General features: G+C 43.9%; 1 protein-coding gene and 1 pseudogene across 1 annotated transcript in view; both read right to left on the bottom strand.

Moving 5' to 3' along the window:
- astn1 (astrotactin 1) overlaps positions 1–24454 on the bottom strand; it is a 1772582-nt gene that overhangs the window by 776348 nt on the left and 971780 nt on the right. The gene's annotated exons all lie outside the window — the stretch shown is intronic.
- Positions 4567–4674, bottom strand: LOC129701317 (U2 spliceosomal RNA; annotated as a pseudogene).

Raw genomic sequence — 24454 nt, 5'->3', positions numbered from 1 at the left:
GGATGGGGATTGAGTGATGGGGGGGGGGGGGGGGGGGAGTGATGGTATGGTAGGGGAGGGGAGGTGAGTGACGGGGGGGGGGGGTGTGAGCGTTGGATGCATTTCGTTGTCTCTGTAATGCATTTCGTTGTCAATGTACTGTCCACTGACAATGACAATTAAACTTGAATCTGAATCTGAATCTGGAGAGGGAGGGGAGGGTGGGCACTGACCTGTAGCCATCGCTCGGACAGCTGCCGGCACACCAGGGCCACATCGGCCACGTGGGTGGGGTAACGTTGCTGCCAGTGGTCTACGCTGGCCATCCACTCGCACCTCTGCACTGGCCCGAAGAGGATGGTCACCGCACTCTCGCCCCTTCATAAACCTAGCCTTGTGATGCTGCTGCGAGCAAGATTTGCATTGTACCTATAGAGCTCTTAAAGATAGCAGAGTCGAGTGGTACGTGGAGAAGGCAGGAACGGGTTACTGATTTTGGATGATCAGCCATGATCACAGTGATTGGCGGTGCTGGCTACTCCTGCACCTATTGTCTCCCCTTCACATTCTCAGTCTTGATGCAGATTCTCGTCCCGAAATATCAACCATACCTTTCCCCTCACATATGCTGATCAACCCGTTGAAGTTTCAGAAGTTTGGTTTCTTTATGCTCCAAGTTCCGGCTCCTTGTTTGTGCTGATTAAGTTTCATGTAGACAATTCATCTATTGTTAAGGTTTGGGGTTTGAGTAATTTAAGATGAATTGTTAGTTGCTATCATGATAATGATGGAGGAACTACACACTTAACGTAAGAATGTGTTATAAATTAGGTATGCACGGTGCAATTAAACACTATTATTCTGCAATTTGCCAACAAAATAGTAAGATTAAACGAGAACTTACCAGTTTGAAGTTTGATCTGTATTTTATGAGGAGTTACGATGAGGGATTACGTGAAGAAGCCCGCTTCCACGCATGCGTGTCATACTTCAAAGCAGCGGTGTGAGGTCACAGGAACCTATAATGATCTAACATAGTAAGATTACCAAAGAGATACCAGTTTTTGATATGATCATAAGAGGGTGGGAGCGGAGGGCACGTAATCCCTCATCGTAACTCCTCATAAAATACAGATCAAACTTCAAACTGGTAAGTTCTCGTTTAATCTTACTATTTTACTTCGGAGTCACGTGAGTGACTACGTGAAGATTTCAAAGCTCTGTGACCTCATGCCGTGGAACGAGTCCATGCTTCACAAACTGCCTTGGGTATTGGGAGAGAGCATCATTAGTAATTTTAAACACAATTATACAAAGAGTTGTGTGGTATAACGAAAAAATATATAACATTTTTTAAAAATTTGAGAATCATAGCCCTGTAACCTTTCGGGCAATTATTTTGTTGAACATAAAATGTTTTCTTAATACAATGATGGCTCCAAAAAATAACTGGTTTATTATAAAACCTGTGGAAAAACCCTTTTTTAATGACCATCCTGCCATTCTGAGGATTTGGTCTGTGGGTACCTGTACAATTTTTGCTGCGGATGTTGCTGCAGCCCTGGTGGAATGAGAGTTAAAACATTAGTGTCTATTTCTGCCATTTTTAGGACCTATTTGAGCCACCTTGATATAGTTTGAGTCATGACCCTTTCATGCGGTTTCTTGTAAGAGATAAACAACTCCATTCTCTGACCTCGAATGTTCTTAGTATATTCTATGTATTGTTAGATGTGTCTTGCTATACAGTCGTTTGCCATAGGGGTGTACCATAAATTCAAACACTTGACCCGAGGAACCCGATCTGTTTTCTTTTATTAAATCCTGTATGACAACACCAGTTTCTCGGTGAGATGATCAGGGAGTCCAGGCTCAGTTTGCTTAATGGCTGGACTTGTTGTGCGGTAAATAACACCATGAGCATAACCATCTTCCTGGACTGTTACTGAAGTGACAACGCTGTTATGAGCTACAGGCTCCTCAGCATGTTGAGAAACGACACCCACGTCCCAGATTTCGGAGTACCTGGTTTTCTTACCAGGGGGGCGTTTCCACCGCGTGCCGCTCCGTTCCTTGTGATAGGTAATTGGAGAGTGCACTTGTGGCACTATTGAAGGCACTGTAGCTCCATCGATTATCCTAATGGAGGCTTGTAAAAATTCCAATACGGCCAGAATGTTCTTGGCCTTTTGGTCGAGATTGTTGTCCAAGCAGTATATGCCCCATTTCTTGATGTGTCCAAGGTACTGCTTCCGTGTTGACAGTCTTAGTGCAGATGAGATGAGATTCATCGTCCTGTCTGACAGTGTAGTGGGTCTGTTAGACTCTACAAATCAATAAATCCATAGTGTTATGGCATGGATGACTGCCTCCAGTCACTGGATAAATCAATAATTTTTTGGCAATGTTCATAGGGAACATGGTTCTAACACCATCCCCTGTAAGACTGAAATACCATGATTGAGAAGGTCAGTCGGGTACTCTGAAAATTCCAGATGCCGAGTGTGGTTGAATTATCCCTAGTACCCCAATGATGGGTCCGAACGGGGGAAAACCTCACCCTATGGCTTATTTACATAACAATGCCAAGCTGGTTTACGAATTTTAGTACATAATAATGGGGCTAATGATTGCCCCTTATGTAAGCTCTATATTGCCAAAGTTCCTCTATTGAGTCAATGCCTGCCATATAGAAACCCACAACTGACACCAAGTCTATATCAATAATAAGAGCATCCATCTTAAAATGAATATCTAAAACAAATGTGTTTAGGGTTAAAATCAATGATAATCCTGCAACCCTACTCTATCTTATATTTAATAAATATGTTCAATCCCATCTTTTGTGTACAATTCTTGTAGCACCATGTGGGTTTTAGATTGTTTGGTTTATGTAAGGACAAAAATGCCCTTCTGGTGTATGATGTACTGTGGTTAATGGGATGAGAAAAACCCTATCAGATAACCCTGAATACTGCTGAGATTATATGAATCTGTAGTGATTATATACCATACATAACTGTAGTGTTGCAACCTCCCCTACCCTCGTAGGTCCCTATTTTAACAGAAGAAAACCCCACCCACCTACCTCCCTGGTTACCGGTGGTTTTGTTATTTCCTTGGTTTTTTGAAAATAAGGTTCTGGTTTAATATTTCTTGTTCGGGGTTGTGTGGGAGGTTGAGGCTTCCGCATCTTCCAGGGTGGCCGCCCTGGCCATACCCTAAAACGGATCCTGCAGGTTATATTGATTTCTGACACTGCTACTGGTATGAGCCACATTTTTTATGGCCTTGCCTGTGGCTGGTATCATGCTCCAAAATAGGCCCTTGCGCTGGCCTTGATGAGCCCCAGTGTCTTGGCTTAGTCCACACACGGTTTTTATTTGCAAATGGTAGCATTTTTGGGGTCCTAGTGCTGGCTGAATGGCCGCCTTCCACGTGTAGTTCAGGTTATATTGCATATTATTAAACAGATCTAGTGCGTCTTGATGGTCTTTGGTTACGTACGTTTAGTCCAGGGTGCTGGTGTGTGCTATGATGCCTTCCGTCAATCCCTTGAAGGTTCTCTGGATCTTGAGGTCCTGGTTCCTGATGTTCGTCCATATGCTGCCAAATGCATTGGTTTACACTGGGCACCTGTAATGCCTCACCGTTGCCAGGTGGCAGATGTCTGGCCAGTGTTTGTAAATTTTTCTTGTTGGCGTTTGTGGCCAGACATATAGTAATACTATTGCCATCCTGGATCCAAGTCTACCCATGTTTGACTTGGCTAAAGTAATCGGCCACCATGTCCAGCAGAGTCCCTGCTGTGTTAGGATCATGGGACGCTGTATTACCAGGCTCTGGCCCATCAGGGTCCTGCCTACTCTTTTTTATAGAGTTAGAGATCTCTAGGGTCCCACACGGGGTACCCATGTGGGGCTAAACTGCTGCCCACTTGTCTTTTGTTCTGCGGACCCCTCTTGCAGGTCAGCCCAGAACTGACCCACAGTGCTCCCCTCTGATGGGGTAGAAGCATTGTGCAGCCCTCAAAGAGGTACTGCTGTGGGTTTATCACGTTGGAGCAAGGCTCCATACACCGCTTCTTCCCGCTCCAGCCCTCTCGGGCACTGGTTGCCGGCGGTTTTATGCAAAGTCGGACCCTTCCGAGTCCACTACCTTGTTTGATTTGTGTCTAGCCTACCGCTCGGTCACATGGATCTGGCCGGTGCGGGGCCGACATCGGGCACAGCTGATCCCACTACGGTTGATCCAAGTGCCGCTGGCTGCTGCTGGCTGCCCGCTGTTCCATGGTCCACCTTCTCCAGTTTTGTCCTTCCTTCCGTGAAGTGGATATGGCTGGTGTGGAGGATAACTGGCCCAGCTGCTTCCATCTATTCCTTTAACCCGGCTCCAACGCTCTCAGCACTCCTGGCTGCTCCTTTATCTTAGACCCCTGGGACCGACCCCCCGTACTGACGGTACTGGTCCCTAGTGGTCGTTGCAGCCGGCCAACCTCACTCTAATGCCCTCAATTCTGGGCACTCCTACTTATATGGTCCTTAGATAAGGGACATATAAGACAATAAAACTGATGATAACAGCTACTATAGTTTTTATATAATATATATAGTCCCTAGATAAGGGGTGTATCAGATATTAAACTGATAAGAACAGATACTACACTTGATCTTAGCCAAAAAGCCGAGAAGCGATTATTGTAACTAAAACCCCACTGGGACCGATCCTGGTACTCACATACTGGTCCCTTGTAGTAGATTGCAGCCAGTCAACTGCCAAGTCCTTTGCTGCCGAGAAATGAACTTTCTCACCATGCTGGAGCGAAGTTGGGCACAGGTGTTTTTCCCCCTCCGGGAATCGATGTGCCCATGCTGCTCCTGCCGTTGCCAGCTCCTCACGAAGTGCCAGCTGCCACTGCTGCTGTCTGTGCTACTGCAACTGCCGGCTGCCGGCTGCCACTGCTGCTGCCGCTGCTGCTGCCGCTCCTCCGCGGTTCTCCCGCCGGCCTTCTGCACCTTACATGGACCTGGTCCATGTCTGCACCTAGAAAGGTAAGTTGAAGGAAACGCAGGGTCTCTTACCTGCTGTTCCCGACTTTCCTTCTCCCGCCGGTGACCGTCGTTCCCTGTGTCGGGTTCGAGCCGCTTGGACCGACCCCGGTGTTCACGGGCCTGGTCCTTCGCGGCAGTTCCGCAGCCGGTAACCCCGGCTGTTCCTATAGATCCCCTGGACCCTGGTGCTTACCTTGTGAACAAGGTTTTCAGCCCGAACGTCCCGTTCCGACTCCATAAGTGCCGCTGCACCCGCTGAGCGTTTCGAGCCCCGGTACCGCTGGTCCGTGCTGTCTGTCCCGCAGCCTCTGTGCTGGCTGCTAGCGACTGGTCCCAAGCCAGTCTCGTTTGAGACTGGCATAGGGACCTTTTTTACTTTGCTTCCCGCCCGGCCGAGAGGTGAATTTTGCCGGTGCGGGAGCAAAGTCGGGCACAGGTTGTTCCCCTCCAGGGAAACTCGTGCTGTTGCTGCTGCTGGCTGCTCGCCCTCCACGGGTCTCCCCGCAAGCTTTCCGCAGCCTCCTAAAAGTAAGTAGTAAAAAGGAACGCAGAGTCTCTTACCTGCTGTTCCCGACTTTCAAATCTCCCGCTTGGGGAACGCCGTTCCCCCCTGTGTGACTCGTTGCAATGCGTGTAGCGATATGACACGCATGCGTGGAAGCGGGCTTCTTCACGTAGTCACTCACGTGACTCCGAAGTAAAATTCACACTTTAAAATGAAAGAAAAAGAACACTGATTTTGGCACAATTCCCATTCAGTCAACAACATCACCATTAGAGGAGATTCAGCAAAGATCTTTTTTGGGACTAACTTAATTAGATTCGCAATCTTTTGTTCTGGATATGGTGAAGGATCGGTAGACGATTCATGTAAATTACCTTATCTTTTTGAGTTTACAGCTATTGCGGCTAGGTTTATGAAGGGGCGAGAGTGCGGTGACCATCCTCTTCGGGCCAGTGCAGGGGTGCGAGCGGATGGCCAGCGTAGACCACTGGCAGCAACGTTACCCCACCCACGTGGCCGATGTGGTCCTGGTTTGCCGGCAGCTGTCCGAGCAATGGCTACAGTTCAGTGCCCCCTCTCCCCTCCCTCTCCAACGCTCACACCCCCCCCCCCCCTCACCAACCTCCACTCACTCCCCTCCCCATACCATCACTCACCTCCCCTCCCCATACCATCACTCACCTCCCTCCCCATACCCATCACTCACCCCCCCCCCATCACTCAATCCCCATCCACGTGCCTTGATGTGTCAGCAGCTGTCCGAGCACCACCTGTGGGTGTAGAGCCCCAACCCCCGATCCCCTCCCTCTCCCCCACCCGGGAGAGAGGGAGGGGAGGTGGGTGAGAGTGGGGAAGTGAGCGAGGGGGAGAGATGGGGGGGGGGGGGGGGGGTAGAGGGAGAACAGTTGACTGTAAAACTATCACAGCTGGAATCTTGCTTTGCTTTACTGTGCGGTCCCTCTGCTGATGCGGAATACCTCCCTACTGGACTCCTTGGTCAGTGGGGTTTTCCACTGGTCTGGCAATGAGCAGATGACCAAGTTCCAGATGGCTTGCACCATGGCAGACGTCTTCAGACTCCCCAATGCCCACCTGCGCCCGGTAAGTGTGTGTGGGTGGGGGGGGCAGGCTAGAGTGGCTGAGTGGCCTCTCGCATCCTGCTTCCAACGCTCCGATACCTGGAACTGAAAAGGATTTGCACATAGAACTCAAGACACATAAAAACATAATTTACATAAAACATTTAAAAAAGCCAATGCCAAAAAATTTTCAAAGGCGTACATCTGCTTCTCGATGGCCTCCTTTCAGCCGGTGTTGTGCTCAACCCATATTACCGTTCGCAGGAGTTCCCACGGTACCCGCAAGTGTCATTACGGATATCGCACGGATATCGCACTGGCATCTGCGTTCATACAATGTTGCAACGCTGCTCAAGTCACTCTTGGAGAAATTCAAAAATGTTTGAATTTTCTCCCGACCTTAACAAGTTACACAACTACCTGCCGTTAGCGCCACGGAGGTCCCCGGTGGTCCACGAATGCCGTACTGTTATCGCAGGAGGTTCCCACGATGTTAAACTCTTGTTAAGTTTTGCATCAGGTCGCACCGTGAGAAAGCCCTTTTACTCTTACACTCCTGCCTTCCTCCTTTCCCACTCAACCTTCCACCCTCATTCATTATTCATATCTTCAATCCTTTTGTCTCACATTGTTAGGGGGCATGGGGTATGTGACCAATAAATAACCCTTGAACCTTTGAACCTTTTATTCCATCTCTGGCTATTGACCATCTGCCTATCACTCCCCCTCCCTGCCTATATTCATCTATTACCTGCCATGTTTGCCCTGCCCTCCTCACTTTGAGCATACTTTCTAAGCCACCCTCCACCCACCACAATCAGTCTGAAGGGTCCTGACCCAAAACGTCACCATTCTAAGTTCTCCAAAGATGCTGCCTGACCTGCTGAGTTACCCAGCACTTAAAGTGTGTTTTTTTTTGTAAACCAGTAGCTCATTGTCCAATGGAGTCTAATGAAGTGTCTCGACCCAAAACATCACCTATTCCTTTTCTTTAGAGATGCTGATTGACCCGCTGAGTTACTCAATTTTGTGTCTAACTGCAGTTCATTGGTTATACTCTCATTTCTATTCACTGTTTGGGAGATGTTACTGAAAATGTTTTGCTGCCCATCCCCAAGTGCTTTTGAGAAATGGTGCATGAAGATGGTGTCACTAGACACTATTGGTTAAGGTACATGCACTATTTTTTTGTTGGAGGAGTTGTTCCAGCATTTTAACCTAGTGACAACGACGGAATCATAATAGATTTCCAAGCCTATATGGTGCATGGATCGGAGAACTTGCAAGTGGTACTTCCTAGTAACGGAGTCTATCAGTCTGGAATTTGCAGCGGGATTAGTCCAGATATATAACTGCAATGCATTCTGCAAATCACATGCACCAGAGCCAAAGTCTGGGAATGCCTGTTTAAAGTAGTAGAAGCAAAGACAATGATGTGGGCTTCTTGTCTTTAGACTTTAGAGATAGTATGAAAATAAGCCCTTAAACCCATCGAGTCAGCGCCAACCAGTGATCACCCCATACACTAACACAATGAGGAAAATTTTACAATTTTTACCAAAGCCAATTAACCCTACAAACCTGTACGTCATTGGAGTGTGGAAGGAAACTACAGCACCTGGAGAAAACCCACGCGGACACAGGGAGAGCAAACAAACTTTGTACAGACAGCACCCATAGTCAAGATCAAACCAGGGTCCCTGGCACTGTAAGACAGCAACTCTACCGCTGCGCTGCTGTGCTGTCCTAGATGGGAGTCAAGAATATTGAATCAATCATCTCCAATCATCTAGTCTGGTGGAAACTATGCCATCGGAGGCTAGCACATCCTAACATGTGGCCTTTAGAATTTAGAAAGTCTTTGATTTGCAAGAAGTGGTCACTCACTTCTGGTATGCAGTCTCCAGTCAGTCTGTATCCAGAGGATGTATCTGGCAGATTTAGGTGGCTTTTTGTTAAGTTATGGTAACCTCTCGTATCTTGGTGAGTGCATACTGTTATTATAGTTAAACACACTCCTGTTTTCTCCTTAATTGGCCAATGCCTGGCCTCTGCGCAGTGGAAATGTTACTTGACACGTGCCTGAATTCTTCTGGGTAGTACTCCATGTACGATGGGTTCCCGACCCGAAACAGCACCCATTCCTTCCCTCCAGAGATGCTGCCTGTCCCTCTGAGTTACTCCAGCATTTTGTGTCTACCTTCGATTTAAACCAGCATCTGTAGTTCTTTCCTACACATGCTCCACATCTACCTGGGTCTCAGCTGTCAAGCATGTCTTGGAGGATTTCCACAGAATGAGTTTACAATATGATGAGGGGCCAGAGAAAGGATTGTTATTTTTTCCTAGTAGAAATCGTCAGAGTGGAACATCTTCTAAATAAAATATTTCGGATTTTTCAAACAGCTTCCTGCCAACTGACCGAAAATTAAATTACTATTTAAACATCAAATAGTCCGAAACTAGCAACAGTTTTGCACTGCGAGTCAGTCTGCATAACCTACATATGGTTATCATTACTCAATGTTAAAACCTCATGTAATTTCCTGAATTTAATAGAACTGATTTCATGCATGTATGCTCATGGTGACGCAACATGCACTTTAGATAGTCAAGGCTAAGGGAAGGGTGGTAAATCTAATAATAAATGGTGCAACCTTAAATTTCTGACCAAAGTTATATAATTTACATTTATACTTTAAATTAGCTGGCTTTTGTTTTTTTCCCCACTGGTCAAGATCTTAATTCACATATTAATCATTAGAGATAGTAGTTGAGATGCATGAACAGTAACTATTCTAGCATCAATGTCATATTGGGATTAGTTTAGTTGAGAGATACAGCATGGAAACATGCTGTTCTGCTCACCGAGTCCATGATCATTGATCATTCATTTACACTATTTCTATGTTATCCCACTTTCTCATCCACTCCCTACATATTAGGGGTGATTTTACAGAGGCTAATTAACCTGCAAATCCACAACATTTTGGGATGTGGGGGGAAACAGGAGTGACTTGAGGAAACCCACCAGTCACAGGAAGAATGGGAAAACTGCATGCAGCTGAGCCAAGATTGAACCTGGGTCTCTGGTGTTGTGAGTTAGCAGCTCTACCAGCCGTGTCACCGTGCCGCCTATTGGAGATGCACTATGCCACACCACAGCACAGGTAACCACTTCATATAGAAATTTAGCGGGTGTTCTTGGTCAGGAGTATCCAAGTGGTACATTTAAATAAATAAGGCACAGTTACAAATCTGGTTAATCGTTCTATAAATCACTGTTTAAGCAAAGGAAATGTATTTTGTGGTAGTGCACAATTAAATTGTTCTTATACAGTGTTATGCTCCTCTGTGGATAATGCTTTCTCTGACTGTATCAGGGGTGATTGTTGATAAACATATCTCACAATAAGTTCAGATCAGTCAAAGGCAATTTTACTCTATGGGTCACCAGCCTATTGTAATCTATGTCAGCTAAGTGTCTGGAAACAAACTAGATTGCCATCGTCCTTAAACTAGAGTTTAGAGATCTAGTGCAGAAACAGGCCCTTTGTCCTACCGTGCCCACGCCGACCATCGATCACCCATATGCTAGCTCTTTGTCCTACACATCAGGGGCAATTTTTACAGAAGTCAAGAAGGGTCTCAACCCGAAACGTCACCCATTCCTTCTTCTCCAGAGATACTGCCTGGCCCACTGAGTTACTCCAGCTTTTTGTGTTTATCTTCAGCTTACTAATCTACACCTCTTTAGAATTTGGGAGGAAACAGGAAGACTCGGAGAAAACCTACGTGGTCACAGGGAGAACAAAAAACTCTGCACGCGCAGCACCTGTAGTCAGGATTGAACCTGAGTCTCTTGCACTGCGAGGCAACAACTTTACTGCTGCACCACTGTGCATATTTAACTCAAATAATTGCACATAATAGTTCACCAAGAATGATGAAAGGTCCTCATGAGACCAAGTGCAAATTATAATTCAACCCCTGCAGATCCATCACTACTGTCTGCTTGCTTAATTGGTAGAATTGATTTTCAAATTAAGAGCAAATAAAAAGCAATTGGAGATGCTGGTTTATACCTACTTAGGAGTAACTCAATGGGTCAGGCAGCAGTTTGGGAGAAACTGGATAGGAGATGTTTTGGGTGGGACCCTTCTTCAGACTGATTGTTGATAGGGAAGGGAGGAGGGCATAAGAAACTGGAAGCGAGAAACTTTGTCTGGTTTTTTTGTTCAACCAGCAGCTGCAGTTCCTTGGATCTATATTCCATGCTGGTTTAGAAGATCACGGGATTTAAAACAAAATGGCTGAGGCTCAGCATTGCCAATGGCCACAGTCTCCTTGGTCAGAAAGAGGACTACGTGCTAGGTTTCATTTGAATTAATCGCAATGCATCACAAGCTGATTGGGAGCCCCCCAGAGCACAGTTCCCATGACCCTTGGGTTGCAAGGACAGCAGGCAATGTTTATCCTTCATCTCCACAATGATAGATTATGCCATTGCTGCAAATTACAGTTTTGCCCTTTCTCTCATGTAGGACATGTAGGCTATTTTAAACCGTTACAAAGCCCCCCAACCCCCAAAACACCCAATAAAAAAACAGGAACATAACAAACCAGTTGAAGGTGCACCGGAGGGACCTACTTGAGTTAACTTACCCAATTTTCCAGTTCACTGAAGCTTGGTACGGAATGAGCAAAGTACAACGAAACAGAAGACACTTTTCTTCTGCTGTTATTGTAATTACTGAATTTCTCACCATAACAGTTTTGTTTTTTAACGTACTTAGGCTCTAATGAATACTCCAATGTCACGCTAAATAACTCTTTGCTGACATGTGGTCTGCCTGCAACATTTGTGGTACTCAACAAGGGCTTATTTAATAACACAATATTAGTTCATTACCACAATGCTTTCACGCAGAGGAAAGCATATGCCTGTGCTGTCTCAGATACCAATAATACATGACATACTTACGAGAACATCCACTGAGGATCAAAAGAATGAAACAGCTGATCACAAAGCTGTGGGCTATAAATGTAACTTAACTGGTGACAAGGAGTAAATGGCAAATGTCACAGACTGTATTTTGTTGTTAAATCGTTCTTTCAAACGTCCAATTACAATTTGGAATTCAAATTGTGCAAATTGAAACCAAGCTTCTCAATTGCTTTTTGTTCCATTACTGCACTCTTTTCATTTTCCATTTACTGTGCTTTGTGAAACAAACTCTTTGCTCAGGTGCACAAGGACCCTGTCACTTTATTTCTTTGTTCTTGGGGAAAAGGACATCAATCTGGTGTCAGACATGAGAACTGCTTGTATATTATATTCATGTCCTTTCCAAGAGTTACCACAAGCTCATGGTTCCCCCTCTCTCTGCCTTATGCCCCTGTCCCACTTACGAAACCTGAACGGAAACCTCTGGTGACCTTGCGCCCCACCCAAGGTTTCCATGTCGGTACTGATGCTGCTAAATGGACTGTAAGGTCCTGCTTTCCTCTATCAGGTGAATCTTTTGTAAATTAAATAAATCCTCAGAATTTGATGAGGGTACTCTGTGAATGATATTCTGGCCTTGCTTTAATCTCCTACAGGTCATGAACTCATTGGGTATGGAGAAATAGCGGCTAAAACTGAGGCTAGATTTTCCATTAAAAAAAACAATGACTCGAGTCCCACTTTAAGTGTCAACGCCAGCTTTTTCAGTAAATAGCTTAATTTTGATATTCGTCAAAAAATGCCAAATTGACAAATATATCCAAACATATCCAAGACGGTATTTTAAAAATCACATGAATTTTGTTCAAAGGTTCCCATACATTGTAAGGGTTTTAGAGTTCTGTACAGGTAGATAAGTGTTGGTATTGGCATTATGTTCAGCACAGACATTGTGGGTCAAAGGGTCTATTCTTGTGCTTTGGTTTCCTTGTTCTACATACCTTGACTATAGGGTTTCTTGCAGTTCTTGGGGAGCTGTTCTTGTACTGTACTGTTCTGTGTTCTGTGATGTATTAGTATCAGTCAGCAATTCTTTTGGCAGAAAGGGATTGAACACGTTAGATGCAGGAAACATGTTTCCGATGCTGGGGAGTCCAGAACCAGGGGCCACAGTTTCAGATTAAGGGGTAGGCCATTTAGAACTGAGATGATGAAGAACTTTATCACATGGAGAGTTGTGAATTTGTGGAATTCTCTGCCTCAGAAGGCAGTGGAGGCCGATTCACTGGATGCATTCAAAAGAGAGTAAGATAGAGCTCTTAGGGCTAGTGGAATCAAGGAATATGGGGAGAGGGCAGGAACAGGGTACTGATTGTGGATGATCAGTATGATCACATTGAATGGCGATTCTGGCTCAGAGGGCCAAATGGCCTACTCCTGCACCTATTGTCTATGTATCCATGTCTATGTCTATGTATCCTATGTAGAATGTTCTCTCTGTGACCGCATGAGTTTTATCCTGGTGCTCAGGTTTCCTCCCACATCCAATAGATGTGTGGGTTTGCAGATTAATTTGTCTCTGTAAATTGTCCTTCGTGTTGGGAGTGGATGAGAAAGTGGGATCATATAGAACTAGTACGAACTGGATATTGATGGTTGGCGTGGACTCGGAGGGCCGAATGCTTTGATTCCACACTGTATCTCTAAACTAAACATGAAACTAAACTAAAACTAGAATCGAAGGTAGACAAAAATGCTGGAGAAACTCAGCGGGTGCGGAAGCATCTATGGAGCAAACAAAATAGGTAACGTTTCGGGACGAATCCCTTCTGCAGAGGTACTAATCACAAAACTAGGTTCAGTAACTGCTACTTTCCTACATCTATTAAGTTTTGGAAGCCCAAGCAACCCTAATCCTATTTTGGCACAGTACACTATGGTTCACCTTTTGTGCTATAATGGACGTGTTTTCTACGTGTTTTGCACTAATATCTTGTTTGGGTCAGTTTAGTATAGAGATACATCATGAAAACAGGCCCTTTGGCCCACGAGCAGGCTTTGGCCTAAACAGCGATCACCCATCCACAGGTTCTATCTTGCACATTAGGGACAATTTTTACAGAAGCCAATTTACCTACAAACCTGCACGTCTTTGGAATGTGGGAGAAAACCCACGTGGTCACAGGGAAAATGTACAAACTCTGTACAGATGGGGCCCGTGGTCAGGCTCAAACCCTGGTCTCTGGTGCTGTAAGGCAGCAACTCTACCACTCTGCCGTCCACTATAATTTTCCTTTTTCACTGCCTTAGAATGTTTTTTGTGTATTTAATGTATAATTTACTATATGTTATTGCGTCCTGTGTGAGTCTATGTGTCTGTAATGCTGCTGCAAGCAAGATTTTCATTGTATCTGTAACTCCACATATTTGGTGCAGCAGTTACCAGAAGAAACATGGATATTAATGACCAAATATGTCTTGAAACCCTGGACGAGGGGTGAGGGGCGGGGGGTCGGGGGAGTGGTTACTTTAATATTGCTGGCCAGCAGTGAAACCCATGTTATCAGTTACCTATAAAAGGTGCTAATCTATCTTCATACACCGATTTTCAAATATACCCCAATAGGAGCAGATATCCCACCAACAGAAAAAACATAAATTTCGGATTTGGATTGTTCCACAACACAGTCCATGGCTGCATAAAACCAGATCTCACATCACTGAGATTGCTGGGTATTCACTACAAATGCTATAGCTCTGGAGAAGGGTCCCGACCCGAAATGTCACCCATTCCTTCTCACCAGAGATGCTGCCTGTCCCGTTGAGTTACTCCAGCATTTTGTGCCATAGGTATGGATAATTGCTGGGCCATAGGACTTTATAACGAATAACATTTGTGCAGAAGAAGCAGAAATTATATGCTGGCATACCTCAGCAATATTGTAACTGTTTTAATAAATGTCAAATGCAGATGTACATTCATAAATATTTTATAATGTGCATTGCATGATATTAATGCTTGATAAATGCTGGTTATTAAATCTTCATATTTGACATATAAATATTTGATGTCTGGAAATGAGATGCTCATTCTTTACATATACCTGTATACAGCACTTACATGGGTCACTTTAATTGCTAGGATTGAAAGCGCAATTTAATACATTTGCCTGGTTACCCCATATACTTTGTCTGCTACTTTTATACTGGAGTGTAGGACACAGTTTTTGTTTCAAATAAATAACTTTCAAATAAGAAGAACACTCCTAAGAATATCTTTGATGCTGCCTCCCAATGACCAATGCATGATATTAACTGTTACTAAATACTGGTTATATTTATGTACCAGTCTTTTGTAGTTAAGTCTTCAATTTTAAGGAAAAATGTGTGCCATTGCTATATATTAACATACAAAAAAGGTGGAGATTTAGTTCTGTTCTGCAGAAAGTTCTGTTCTGGGAAAGCCTAGGACCAGAGACCATAGCTTCAGAATAAAATAACGCACCTTTAGAAAGCAAATGAGGAGGCATTTCTTCAGTCAGAGGGTGGTGAATCTGTGGAATTCATTGCCACAGACGGATGTGGAGGCGGTCAATGGATATTTTCAAGGCAGAGATTGACAGATTCTTGATTAGTACGGATATCCTTATATCACTCTTGTTAGCACATGTACCCAACCACCAATGGGCCATTATGGATTCAACCCTTCCTGAGGTCATCAGTTGCCGGTTACAATTTGTTCCGGCCTTTTCTAACATTCAGTTTCCAGCCCCTCCCTCCCATCCATACCCCACACCTCTATCTATCAGTCTGAAGGGTTCTGACCTGAAACACCACCTATTCCTTTTCTTCAGAGATGCTGCCTGACCTGCTGAGTTACTCCAGCATTTTGTGTCTATCTTCGGTATAGACCGGCATCTGCAGTTCCTTCCTATAGATGTAGGTTAATTGGCTTCTGTAAAATTGTCCCTAGAATGTAGGATAGTGCTAGTGTATGGTAATCATTGGTCGGTGTGGACTCGGAAGGCTAAAAGGGCCTGTTTCCACGCTGCATCTCGAAACTAAACTAAAAGGCTCCCTGACTCGTTGAATTCCTCCAGCACTTCGTATTTGCGAGTGATGGGCTATGATCTCCCCTTCATTCACCATTATAACTGCTGGAGATAAGGCAGGACAGACATTAGGTTTCATCTGAAGAAATAAGCAGGTAATTTGTTTTTTTAAGTGCTCCGTGTGATTTATGGTGGTGTCACCTTTGTGCTTTGTTCATGAAAAGCTGCTAAGGAATATATTTTTTTTAATTCTGAAAAAATAATTTGCATTTCCAAGACAAAAGAGAAGGGCCACGTTTATTTGCTCAAGGTCAGCACAATTATATTTGTTTGGAGCCTTTTAAGACGGGTAAGGAACAAAAAGATTTGAGTATAGGAGCAGGGAGGTTCTACTGCAGTTTTACAGGGTCTTGGTGAGACCACACCTGGAGTATTGCGTACAGTTTTGGTTTCCTAATCTGAGGAAAGACATTCTTGCCATAGAGGGAGTACAGAGAAGGTTCACCAGACTGATTTCTGGGATGTCAGGACTTTCATATGAAGAAAGACTGGATAGACTTGCCTTGTACTCGCTAGAATTTAGAAAATTGAGGGGGGATCTTATACAAACTTACAAAATTCTTAAGGGGTTGGACAGGCTAGATGCAGGAAGATTGTTCCCGATGTTGGGGAAGTCCATAACAAGGTCACAGTTTAAGGAAAAGGGGGAAATCTTTTAGGACCGAGATGAGGAAAACATTTTTCACACAAGAGAGTGGTGAATCTCTGGAATTCTCTGCCATAGAAGGTAGTTGAGGCCAGTTCATTGGCTATATTTAAGAGGGAGTTAGATGTGGCCCTTGTGGCTAAAGGGATCAGGGGGGTATGGAGAGAAGGCAGGTACAGGATACTGAGTTGGATGATCAGCCATGAACATATTGAATGGCGGTGCAGGCTCGAAGGGCCGAATGGCCTACTCCTGCACCTATTTTCTATGTTTCTATGTTTCTATGTTTCTAAATGTTGGCATTGAGAAACATTGAGTCATTATTTTCACAAGAGGGGAGAGAAAGGAAAGCAATTGTAATTTAAGTCCATTTGACTACACAATGATTGTGATAATATTAGTTAACACACTTCATTATAACCTAAACATGATCTGAAAAGCATATATATTAAAATGCAGTATTACAAATGTTTCAAGTGGATGCCCTGAGGCAAATTTTGAACAATTCTGTGCAATTTTACTGCCCAAATACATTGTACCAAGAAAGGTCAGACAGTTTGAGTGTATTCCTTGGAGAATTAGAAGTGACCTAATTCAAACATGTTATATCATCAGGTGACTTGATGGAGTAGATGTTGAGAGTCACAAACAAGGGGATATAGGTGTAAAATCAGGGTTAATAAAAACGAAGAAGATAGCGAATCACCAGAATTCTCTGTTCTTGAGGGAGGTGGAGGCTATGTCGTTAGATACATTTGAGGTGGAGATGGACAAATTTTTGAAATAGAGGAATTGAAGGTTATGAGGAACTGGCACAGAAGAGGAGGTGAAGCCAGCTTCGAACATCCATGATCATGTGAAACAGCAGGGCAGGCTTGAGGGTTCTGGTTGTCTACTCGTGTTCCTACTTTTTTGTGTTTGATTTAGAAACCGTAACTGCAACTAAACAGCAATAAGACCATCAAAAACATTATCAAAATTCTCCTGTATAATTTTATTTTCAGTGACATTCCTTCCCAAAGCCTCTGATATAAATACATGTGATAGTGCCTGTTTTCAAAGGACCAAATATTTGCATTTTTGCATCGTGCCTTTCACATCTATTTTAGGTTGTTCTGAAGAATTATAAAGTCAATAGTTCCTTTGAAGTATAGTCAGTTGTAATGTAAGAAGCAAGTTGCCATAAACAGCAATGTGTTGAAGACCAGTTAATCAGATTTTGCACTGTTTTGCACGGAGAAATAAATATTGGCAAGGGCCGCAAGCAAAATTCTCAATGATAATTTTATGAAGGCACAGGCCTTTAATTCAGGGCATAGCATATTTAGCTGCCCTCAGATAGGTTTACTTAATGTTTCACGTAAAAGGCAACATTTCCAGGAATGCAGCACTGAATAATGTAATAAGCGTTTTGACGGCTCTGGGCCTGCACTCGCTAGAGTTTAGAAGGATGAGGGCGGATCTCATTGAAACTCACCAAATAGTGAAAGGCTTGGATAGCGTGAAGGTTGAGTGAAGATACTCTTGAAGGTTGTTTATCTACACTCCCATTTAAAAATAAAATAAAATAGATAATTCAAATTTATGGGGTACTTGTCCATAACAGGAGACAAATGCAATGGTCTGCAATAAACACTAATACTTTCCACTTGAGTCCATTTATTACATTGTTAGTCTTTCCCAGCAAGATACTTTAAAAGTACCCAAACTGCTCTCACAGTTTGAAATGCTTGCAAAATCAAAAACTACCTCAGAATGTTTTTATAAAAAAACGCATTTCCAATGACAGAGGGAACTGCAGGAGGGCTATAATTGGAAACAAAATATTCCAGGATTTTGTTGCTTTAGGTGTGATAGAATTGGAGGGGCAAGAGGTGGAGGTGTTGCATTGCTTGTCAGGGAAGATATTACAGCAGTGCTTTGGCAGGATAGATTAGAGGGCTTGTCTAGGGAGGCTATTTGGGTGGAACTGAGAAATGGGAAACGGGTAGCAACACTTATAGGGGTGTATTATAGAGCACCAAATGGGGAGCGAGAATTGGAAGAGCAAATATGTAAGGAGATCGCTGTAAGCACAAGGTAGTGATTGTGGGAGATTTCAATTTTCCACACATTGACTGGGAAACACATTCTGTAAATGGGCTGGATGGTTTGGAGTTTGTAAAATGTGTGCAGGATAGTTTTTTTGCAGCAATACATAGAGGTACCTACTAGAGAAGGGTGCTGGACCTCCTGTTAGGAAATGAGACAGGTCAGGTGGCAGAGGTATGCGTTGGGGGACAATTCGGGACCAGTGATCACAATACCATTAGTTTCAATATAATTATGGTGAGGCTCAGAACTGGACCTAGGGTTGAGATTTTTGATTGGAGAAAGGCTAACTTTGAGGAGATGCGAAAGGATTTAAAAGGAGTGAATTGGGACATTTTGTTTTATGGGAAAGATGAGGAAGAGAAATGGAGGACATTTAATGGTGACATTTTAAGAGTACAGAATCTTTATGTCCCTGTTCGGTTGAAAGGAAATAGTAAAAATTGGAAAGAGCCATGGTTTTCAATGGAAATTGGACACGGTTTGGAAAAATAGAGAGATTTACAATAATTATAGGCAGCATGGAGAAAATGAGGTGCTTGAGGAGTATACAGAATGTAAAAAGAATCTTAAGAAAGAAATTAGAAAAGCTAAAAGAAGATATGAGGTTACTTTGGCAAGTGAGGTGAAAGTAAATCCAAAAGGTTTCTACAGCTATATTAATACTGGAGAATTGCGTACAGTTGTGTGGTCTCCAAATCTGAGGAAGGACATTATTGCCATAGAGGGAGTGCAGAGACGGTTCACCAGACTGATTCCTGGGATGTAGGACTGCCAAAACTGGATAGACTTGGTTTATACTCTCTAGAATTTAGAAGATTGATAAAATCTTATAGAAACTTACAAAAATTCTTAAGGGTTGGACAGGCAGATGCAGGAAGATTGTTCCCTGTTAGGGAAGTCCAGGACAAGGGGTCACAGCTCTTAAGGATAAAGGGGAAATCCTTTAAAACCGAGATGAGAAGAACTTTTTTCACGCAGAGAGTTTGAATCTCTTCTCTCTGCCACAGAGGGTAGTTGAGGCACTTCGTTGGCTATATTTAAGAGGGAGTTAGATGTGGCCCTTTGGCTAAGGGGATCAGGGGGTATGGAGAGAAGGCAGGTACGGGATACTGAGTTGGATGATCAGCCATGATCATATTGATGGCGCTGCAGGCTCGAAGGCCGAATGGCCTATTGCACCTAATTTCTATGTTTCTATGTTTCTAAAAGGTAACGAGGGATAAAACTTGGTCCATTAGAGAAAATCAGAGTGGACACTATCCGCAGAGCCAAAAGAGATGGGGGGATATTGAACAATTTATTTTCTTCGGTATTCACCAAGGTGAAGGATATTGAATTATGTGAGGTAAGGGAAACAAGTAGAGTAGCTATGGAAACTATGAGATTAAAAAAAGAGGAAGTACTGCCACTTTTGAAAAATATAAAAGTGGATAAGTCTCCAGATCTGGACAGGATATTCCCTAGGACATTGAGGGAAGTTAGTGTAGAAATAGGAGGGGCTATGACAGAAATATTTCAAATGTCATTAGAAACAGGAATAGTGCGGGAAGATTGGCGTACTGCGCATGTTGTTCCATTGTTTAAAAAGGGTTCTAAGAATAAACCTAGCAATTATAGACCTGTTAGTTTGACTTCAGTGGTGGGCAAATTAATGGAAAGGATGCTTAGAGATAATATATATAAGCATCTGGATAAACAGGGTCTGATTAGGTACTGTTGGGTATAAATGCAGGAGTAGCAAGATGGATTCAACAGTGGCTGAATGGGAGATGCCAGAGAGTAATGGTGGATGTTTTTTTGTCAGGTTAGAGGCCAGTGACTAGTGGGGTGCCACAGGGAGATGTGTTGGGTCCACTGTTGTTTGTCATGTACATCAATGATCTGGATGATGGTGTGGTAAATTGGATTAGTAAGTATGCAGATGATACTAAGATAGGTGGTGTTGTGGATAATTAAGTAGATTTTCAAAGTCTACAGATAGTTTTATGCCAGTTGGAAGAGTGGGCTGAAAGATGGCAGATAGAGTTTAATGCTTATAAGTGTGGGGTGCTACATCTTGGCAGGACAAATTAAAATAGGATGTACATGGTAAATGGTAGCGAATTGAGGAATGCAGTTGAACAGAGGGATCTAGGAATAACAGTGCACAGTTCCCTGAAGGTGGAATCTCATGTAGATAGGGTGGTAAAGAAAGCTTTTGGTGTGCTGGCCTTTATAAATCAGAGCATTGAGTATAGAAGTTGGGATGTAATGTTAAAACTGTACAAGGCATTGGTGAGGCCAATTCTGGAGTATGGTGTCCAATTTTGGTCGCCTAATTATAGGAAGGATGTCAACAAAATAGAGAGAGTACAGAGGAGATTTACTAGACTGTTGCCTGGGTTTGAGCAACTAAGTTACAGAGAAAGGTTGAACAAGTTTGGTCTTTATTCTTTGGAGCGCAGAAGGTTAAGGGGGGACTTGATAGAGGTCTTTAAAATGATGAGAGCTTTTCCCACTGAGAGTAGGGAAGATTCAAACAAGAGGACATGACTTGAGAATTAAGGGACAGAAGTTTAGGGGTAACATGAGGGGGAACTTCTTAACTCATAGAGTGGTAGCTGTGTGGAATGAGCTTCCAATGAAGGTGATGGAGGTGGGTTCGATTTTATCATTTAAAAATAAATTGGATATTTATATGGACGGGAAAGGAATGGAGGGTTATGGTCTGAGTGCAGGTAGATGGGACTAGGGGAGAATACGTGTTCGGCACGGACTAGAAGGGCCGAGATGGCCTGTTTCCGTGCTGTGACTGTTATATCGTTATATGGAACACCAGTTTCAAAGTCCCCTTTTGCACAAGATGTTAAAATAACTCAGAACAACAGGGCGAAAGATCAACTTCCCAAAAAGTGCAAGTAACCCAACAGTCAATGTCTGTAGAAGATAGAAAAGTACAGCACTGGAACAGGCCCTTTGACCCCCAATGTCTGTGCTGAATATAATACCAAGACCAACTCCTATCTGCCTGCACACAATCCATATCCATCTATGTCCTGCTTATCCATGTCTCTTAAATCCCACTATCATATTTAGGTCCACCATCATCAGCAGGCATCCCCCTGTGTACACAATTTGCCCCTCTCCTTTAAAAATTGCCCCTCTTACCTTATAGCTATGCCCTCCAGGATTTGATATTACCATCCTGGAAAAATGATTATAACTGTCTATTCTATCTATGCCTCTCATAATTTTATACACTTCTATGAGGCCCCTCCACAACCTCCGGCTTTCCAGAGAAAATAATCCAAGTCTATTCAACCTCTCCTTGTACTCTATTCCAGGCATCATTCTGGTAAACTTTCTCTGCACCCTTTCCAAAGCCTCCACATCATTCCTGTATTGGGGCAACCAGTGCAATACTCCAAATGGGCCCTAACTATCTTTGGGCATGGTGCCCCTACAGATGAAGAATCCCCCCAGGTTTGCAATTGAGGAAGGACAAACATTGGTCAATTCTTAAATGCTGCCAGCGTAGCTACAGTTAGACCACAAAAGGAAAGTCTCAGGGGACTTAAAACAAAAATAAAAAATGTCCAACACATTAAAATTCTGGTTAACTAATAATCCACCAATAAAAAAAGGCCACAGTCCATGGATAATTTCCGAAAGAATTTTAAGTTTTATTCCCACATGACCTTGATTTCAACTTCACTAATTATTCACCAAGTTACATTGTAGTCAATCTTGGTACGGATAATACATGACACATTTTGAATATATAAAAAGATTAGCCTTGGGACCAGACATTCAAATTGCTTTGCTCTACATCGTTACCTGTCTGTGGGAGCTGGCACATGTCAAACAGATATCTAAAGCCGCCGAGAGGAAATATGGAAACTCATGTAACTCTGTTTTCAGGGTGCTAAGATGATACATGGTTGTCTCTAGTGTTTCTGAAGCAATCAAGTTTGAAAGACAAGAAGAAAACTTGAAACTTAACTTTGCTGATCAACTAAAATGCAGGACTAAAAATGTGTAGCGTCCCATGTTGCATATAGGATATGGTGCACATACTTGTGTGGTGTCGAGACAACAACCTTTCTCTCAATGTCAGCAAGACAAAGGAGACTTAAGGAAGTGAACATACTCCAGTTTGCATTGATGGTGCCGAAGTGGAGACGGTTGAACACTTTAAATTCCTAGGATTTAATATCACTAACAACCTTTCCTGGACCACCCATACTGAAGGTAGACGAAAATGCTGGAGAAACTCAGTGGGTGCGGCAGCACCTATGGAGCGGAGGAGATAGGCAACGTTTTGGGCCAAAACCCTTCTTCAGACTGATGCAGGGTAGTGGGGAAAAAGGGGGGGGGGGGGGGGGGGGGGGGGGGGGGGGGGGGGGGGGGGGGGGGGGGGGGGGGGGGGGGGGGGGGGGGGAGAAGAAAGTAAGAGGAGGAGCCAGAGGGCTGAGGGAGAGCTGAGAAGGGAAGGAGACAGCAAGGGCTACCGGAAATTGGAGAAGTCAATGTTCAGGCCACTGGGATGCAGACTGCCGAAGTGGAATATGAGGTGCTGCTCCTCCAGTTTCCTGTGGTGCTCACTCTGGCAATGGAGGCGGCCCAGGACAGAAAGGTCTGATTCGGAATGGGAGGGGGAGTTGAAGTGCTGAGCCACAGGGAGATAAGGTTGATTAATGTGGACCGTGCGGAGGTGTTCGGCGAAACGATCGCCAAGCCTATGCTTAGTCTCACCGATGTAGATCAGTTGACATCTAGAGCAGTGGATGCAATAGATGAGGTTGGAGGAGAGGCAGGTAAACCTCTGTCGCACCTGGAGCGACTGCTTGTGTCCTTGAATGGAGTCGAGGGGGGAGGTAAAGCGAAACGTGTACCATCTCTTGCAGTTGCAAGGGAAAGTGCCCAGGGAAGGGGTGGTATGGGTGGGAAGGGAAGAATTGACCAGGGAGTTACGGAGGGAGCGGTCTTTGCGGAAAGCAGACAAGGGGGGAAATGGGAAGATGTGGCGAGTGGTGGGGTCATGAACAAGAAAGCACACCAACACCTCTACTTCCTTAGAAAGCATGCCCCCAACAACTCTCACCAACTCTCACCAAATCCTACCAATGCACCATAGAAAGCATTTGATCCGGATGCGTCAAAACTTGGTTTAGGAACAGCTCAATCCAAGACTGCAAGAAATTGCAGCAAATTGTGGATGCAGCCCATACCATCACACAAACCAAACTCCCTTCTATTGACTCCATTTATACCTCATCCTGCCTCAGCAAGGTCAACAGCATAATCAAGGACGAGTTGCACCCTGACCACTCCCTCTCCTCCCCTATCCCATCAGGCAAAAGATGTAGAAGTGTGAAAACGCACACCAGCAGATTCGGAGACAGTTTCTTCCCAGCTGTTGAATCATCTAAATCATCATAGCACAATCAGAGAGCAGTGCTGAACTACTATCTACACATTTAGTCATCCTCAGACTATCCTTGATCAGACATTGCTGACTTTACCTTGCAATAAACGTTGTTCCCATATCATGTATTTATACACTGTAAATGGATCACTTCTAATCATGTATTGTCTTTCTGCTGACTGGTCAGCATGCAACAAAAAGCGTTTCAAGTCAAGTCAAGTCAAGTTTATTTGTCACATACACATACGAGATGTGCAGTGAAATGAAAGTGGCAATGCTCGTGGACTTTTGTGCAAAAGACAAACAACAAAACAACCAAACAAATTATAAACACAATCATAACACACATATTCTTTTACATAATAAATAATGGAAGGAAAAACGTTCTGTAGAGTTAGTCCCTGGTGAGATAGGCGTTTACAGTCCGAATTGCCCCTGGGAAGAAACTCCCTCTCAACCTCTCCGTTCTCACCGCATGGCAACGGAGGCGTTTGCCTGACCGTAGCAGCTGGAACAGTCCGTTGCAGGGGTGGAAGGGGTCTCCCATGATTTTATTTGCTCTGGAGTTGCACCTCCTGTTGTACCTCGGTACACGTGACAATAAACTCAACTAAACTTTTCATATAATCATAT

Source organism: Leucoraja erinacea, chromosome 10 (genome assembly GCF_028641065.1).
Source record: "Leucoraja erinacea ecotype New England chromosome 10, Leri_hhj_1, whole genome shotgun sequence".
NCBI classification, from domain to species: Eukaryota; Metazoa; Chordata; class Chondrichthyes; order Rajiformes; family Rajidae; genus Leucoraja; species Leucoraja erinaceus.
The sequence above is the reverse complement of the archived record's forward strand: the minus strand, read 5'-3'. Positions and strand labels throughout refer to the sequence as shown.